Here is a 6,000-nt window from a genome sequence, read left to right on the forward strand (position 1 = left end):
CCCTCCCCATGGACGGGTTTGCTGTGGGTGCTCTGAAAGCCCAAACCCGATCAGAACAACCCTGAGCAGCCCCCAGGAACCCTTCCCAGGGCAGCATCCCGAGCTCCAGGCCGGGTTTTGCGGGGTTTGGGAGCCCGTGCAGCGCAGGGATCGATCGGGCTCTCAGCCTTGTCCCTTCCCATTGAGCCTGGCGGTGATTTAGGGAGCGCGGCCGCCAAGGTGTTAACAGCGATGTGGAGGGGCTGGGGCTGCGGGGGGGAACAGGACAGGACCCCCAGCCCTGCCCGAGGCTCAGAGGGTCCCCGAGAAGCGGGGGAAGCGGGGATGCCGGGGGGAGATGGGGAGGCAGAGCCTGACAGCGCCGTAACTCTCCCCTCCTAAGGAGATGAGCTTGCAATAAAGCAAGGAGCGCATTAGAGGTAACGAGACAAAATGGCAGGGTTTGGAAAGGCCGGCAAAGCAATAATCCAGGCTGGAACAGAGAGAGCACTCAGCTCACCTCTGCTCCTGGAAACGCTGCCAGAACAGTTCTTTACTGTGACTTGGAAAGTCTCGGCCGCGGGTTTCAACACCTCGTGCTCACACCACATCATGCAAAATTTAATTCCACTTTCAGGCTGATGTCAACATTCCCCTTTATTGCCACGGCGAAATGTGAAGACTACATTAATTTGCATTTGCTGTGTGCAAGTAACGTGTTCCAGATAATCACAGCAACTCCTCTAAGGTATAGACGAGAATTTCCTGGATAATGTGCAGGATGGAAAAAGCTGATGGGGTCCAGCAGAAGGAAACGCCATTGTGTGTTTTCATAACTCCACCTGGAAGCAGCACAGCCCAGAAAGGCAGCCCTTGGCTGGGCTGGCTCCCCTCGCTGTGGAGAGGGTGATTTGGGGTTCGGGCTAGGCACTGCCACCCCCTCACTGTGGGCAGGGTGATTTGGGGTCTGGGCTGGCTCCCCTCACTGTGGGCAGGGTGATTTGGGGTCTGGGCTGGCTCCCCTCACTGTGGGCAGGGTGATTTGGGGTCTGGGGCACCCTCTCACTGTGGGCAGGGTGATTTGGGGTCTGGGCTGGCTCCCCTCACTGTGGGCAGGGTGATTTGGGGTTCGGGCTAGGCACTGCCACCCTCTCACTGTGGGCAGGGTGATTTGGGGTCTGGGGCATCCCCTCGCTGTGGGCAGGGTGATTTGGGGTCTGGGGCACCCTTTCACAGTGGGCAGGGTGATTTGGGGTCTGGGACACCCCCTCACTCTGGGCAGGGTGATTTGGGGTCTGGGCTGGTTCCCCTCGCTATGGGCAGGGTGATTTGGGGTCTGGGCTGGCTCCCCTCGCTGTGGGCAGGGTGATTTGGGGTCTGGGCACCCCCTCACTGTGGGCAGGGTGATTTGGGGTCTGGGACACCCCCTCGCTCTGGGCAGGGTGATTTGGGGTCTGGGGCACTCCCCTCGCTCTGGGCAGGGTGATTTGGGGTCTGGGGCACTCCCCTCACTCTGGGCAGGGTGATTTGGGGTCTGGGGCACCCTCTCACTGTGGGTAGGGTGATTTGGGGTCTGGAGCACCCCCTTGCTATGGGCAGGGTGATTTGGGGTCTGGGCTGGCTCCCCTCACTGTGGGCAGGGTGATTTGGGGTCTGGAGCACCCCCTTGCTATGGGCAGGGTGATTTGGGGTCCGGGCTGGGCACTGCCACCCCCTCGCTGTGCCAGCACCTCCCAGAGCTCTGTGGGGTGTCAGGAGTGACCTGAATGCCACAGGGAGGGAGATGCTGCTCCCAGACAGCTCCCAACACCTGGCAGCCGCTTCTCCACGTAACAAACAGCCCATTGCCAGCTGCAGGCCAAAGGAAAATATTGCTTTAGCAAAGTGCTGGAAAGGTGGATGCCGCTGTCTGGGGCGGTAACGACCCTTTGTCCACGGAGCCGGGAGATAAATGGAGCCCCAGGTGCCCCTGCAGGAGCTGCCTGTGTCCCACAGTAAATAACCGCGCTGAGCTCACAGGATCCTCCTGCACCTGAGCGCTGGGGCCGGGCTGAAGCAGCCAGGGAATGGATTTTCCATCTCCCCTGAGGAACGGCCCCAGCCCCAGCCCATGGCAATGATCACACATCACAGCCAGAGGCGTCCAGAGGCCCCACAAAGCAGAGCCAGGCTGCAGGGAGCTCATCCCCGAGGTGCTGCAAGCAGAGCCAGGAGCTGGGCCAGCCTGGCCGGGGCTCAGGGCTGTGCGAGGGGACAGGGGACATTTCCAGGTGGCACCCACCCTGCAGCCCGTCCCCAGGCTGTGCTGGCCTCACTGGCACTCAGCTGAGCGATGGCTTGTGGGAGCAGGGAATTCATTTCCATTTATGATCTGTTATGATGATACCCCTGAAGGATAAAAGTCTATACATAATAATCTCCCTCTTCAGCTTTGTTAACAACTTCAATTAACAGGGAGCTGTGTAATGCTTCATCAGCCGCTCGGATTACAGATGAAATTAAGCCATCATATTTATGAACTGCGCCGTGAGTTCGAGGAGGACTCCACATATTTTACATTTAATAACTTGCCCTCCATTTTATTTATAAAGTTAATAATGATTTGGTGGCTGCTTTGGGGGGAACAGCAATGACAGAGCGAGGTGGCCGGGCGGGAGGGAAGCTCTGCTGGGCTCTCCTGTCCTGCCTCTGCCCCCTCCCCTTTGATTTTCCATTAAATCCCCCTCTGAACACGGCGACTTCTCCATGGAATTGCTTTCCACTCAGCACTTTTAAAGCCGGGATGAGGATTAATGACTGAATCCCGCACCCACCAGCCGGAGCATCGGCAGCTGGCACACCCCAGTGGGCCCTGGTCCGGGCTGTCACCAGCCTGGGGACACTCCAGGGGTTCTGATGCTCCATCCTTCACACCAAGGGACAGAGCTTTGCCATGGGAAACACCAGAATGATCCTTCCCTGCAGTGGGGAGGGGCAGTGGGAGCTGGGGGAGCTTCTCCTGCACCCCCCACTCCTCCCCATCCTTTGAAGCTGCACCGGGGCTGGTTTTGGGGTGGGGTCCCCGCCAGGGACCCCCACTGGCATCCCCCTCTCTGTCTGGGATCACAGCACGTCCTCCCCAGCCCCGCAGCCCTGGCACAGCCAGGCTGAGCAAGGTTAATTAATTGGAGCAGAGACTGGAGCCCCGAAGATGGGGAGCAGCACGCTGAAAGATGATGGCTGGCAAAAATCATTAGAAGCATCTTTCAACAATCCATACACCGTTATCGATCCTGTTATAGATCATGTTCCCTTCCCCTTTTTGCAGGATCTTCTGGATCAATACAGCAAGTGCATTGAGACTGTAGCAACACATTTAAAACCTTATAAAAGGTTATTTAGTTGCTAACAGTGCAGCAGTTTCTGCAAAGCCTGCCAAAAGGTTACAGCTTTTTGGGCATCATAAATTACAGACGACAGGGAAAAAAAGTAAGTGCGGTTTTCTTTATTGTCTGGGTGATGGATGGGCTCCTGAACAAGACACAAAATACATCATATCACCTTTAATGGGACCACATTTCTGTAGCCATAACTCACAATTTTAAAATAGAAAATGGTGAAATATGGCGTTGTATATTCCACTCCTGACATATTTATGAGTCCTTCCCTTCTTATAAATACAGTGATTGCTATTTCAAAGCAGCACGTCAGGTATGAGCAGAGCACAAACAGCTGGAGCGAGTGAAAAATTATGGCCAGAGTTGGACATTTTCAAAAACTCTCTCCAGCAGCAGTAAATTTACAATGTTTGCACTAACTGTTATTAAAACCAAATCCATATCTTGGCAACAGGACTCAGCTGGAGTGACGGTGCCGCTGACAGCCGGGGCGAGCCCGGGGGCTGCTCCTGGGGAAGAATTAAAAGCACTGAGAGGGCCGGGGGGGCCCGCGGGGCAGGGCTGGGGCCAAAGCTCCGATGGATCCTGGAGCTGAGCCCCACCCTGGCACCAAACAGCTCCGAGGGGGGGGAAAGGAGGGTGGGGATGGGGATGGGGATGGAGCAGAGATGGAGGTGAGATGGAGGTGAGATGGAGATGGGGATGGAGGTGAGATGGAGCTGAGATGGAGATGGGGATGGAGCTGAGATGGAGGTGAGATGGAGATGGGGATGGAGATGGAGATGGAGATGGGGATGGAGCTGAGATGGAGGTGAGGATGGAGGTGAGGATGGAGGTGAGATGGAGCTGAGGATGGAGCAGGGATAGAGGTGAGGATTGAGCTGGGGATGGAGCTGGGGATGGAGCTCAGGTTGGAGGTAACATGGAGCAGAGATGGAGCAGAGACGGAGGTGAGATGGAGCTGAGGATGGAGCAGAGATGGAGCTGAGATGGAGCTGGGGACAGAGCTCAGGACGGATCTGGGGATGGAGCAGAGATGGAGCTGAGGATGGAGCTGAGGATGGAGCTGAGATGGAGCTGAGGATAGAGCTGAGAATGGAGCTGCGGATGGAGCTGGGGATGGAGCTGGGGATGCAGCTGAGATGGAGCTGAGGATAGAGCTGAGAATGGAGCTGCGGATGGAGCTGGGGATGGAGCTGAGGATGGAGCTGTGGATGGAGGTGAGGATGGAGCTGAGGACGGAGCTGAGGACGGAGCTGAGGATGGAGCTGTGGATGGAGGTGAGGATGGAGCTGAGGACGGAGCTCAGGACGGAGCTGAGGACAGAGCTGAGGACGGAGCACCATCACTCCCGTGTCAGCAGCACCCCGACAGCACCGCGCTCCAGCTCCGGCCTCTCTCGGTTTATCCTTGAGTTTGATGTGACTCCAAGCCGCGCCTCCGCCCCGCTGCTGGATCATTATTTCCATTCACTCGGCGAGAGGCTTTCACCAGCAAATACCTCGCGAAGAACTAATCCTGCCAAGAGCTCTCCTGAGCACCCCTCACCCCTGGGAGCAGGGGGAACTCCCCGGCCTCATTTAGGCACACAAAAGGCCTCTAATTAGCTTTTTGTTTAGTCCGATTATGACTGTGAGTTTTGACCTTTCAAAGTGATTAGCTTTTGAAGTGAACTCATTTGCATAACATCGGTTTCCAAACTACATCTACAATCTGGGATCAGACTTTTTGTTGTTGCTGTTCACTCCTTCTTTTTTTTCTTCTGTTTAACAGCAGCCAGGCTCTGTTTTCCGTCCCTGGATGAGGCTCTGCTCCTGCCCTTTGGTATCCCAGAGCTCGGGCGCACCCAATTTTGGGGCAGCCGGGCTTTCTCCAGTCCAGTGCTGGAAAATCGCATCGCTCTGGAAGGTTCTCAGCGGATCCTGCTGTCACCCCAGCTCCTGGGGACCCCCAGGGAAATCCCGGACTCCTTCCAACCTCCAAGCTCTCTGTCCGTCCATCCCGGCCGCAGGCACGGCCAAGGTCACCCGCAGAGCCCGGGGGAACAAAGCGCTTTAATACCTTCTTTGTGGCAGCTAAATTCAAAACTCTTTATCACCATAAACATCCTTTTATCTGGGCAAAGCCCTCCAGAGGTGCATTTTATTACCCTGGGTTATTAAACACAAACTTCCCGATAATGAGGCGAGCAGATCCCCAATGCCTTGGGGGGCCGGGGGTCCCAGCCCTGCCGGTTATCAACGCTCGGGGCCGGGGGTCCCAGCCCTGCCGGGGGTCCCAGCCCTGCCGGTTATCGGGGGTCCCAGCCCTGCCGGTTATCAGCGCTCCGGGGCTGCCGCTGATTATCCCGCCCCCCTTCGAGGTTTCGCATCCCCCGGCCCGCCAGGAACGGAGCAGAAATCTCGGCTCTGGGCGAGCATCTCCGGGCACAACAGCTCGGGGTTGGGGGGTTCTGGAGATGAGAGCCCCCCTCGCCTTTCCTCCCCTCGGGGAGAGGGGCTCAGTGCAGCGCTAAGAGCAAGGAAACGCTGATTTTATCTGGAGGAAACCCTTGTGTGGTTCAGAGACCAAGCTGTGCGCACTCTGCCCAGCCCGACCTGGGTGCTGCGACCCCTCAGACCCACCCACAACCTGGTACCAGGCG

Source organism: Catharus ustulatus, chromosome 27 (genome assembly GCF_009819885.2).
Source record: "Catharus ustulatus isolate bCatUst1 chromosome 27, bCatUst1.pri.v2, whole genome shotgun sequence".
Taxonomy (NCBI): Eukaryota; Metazoa; Chordata; class Aves; order Passeriformes; family Turdidae; genus Catharus; species Catharus ustulatus.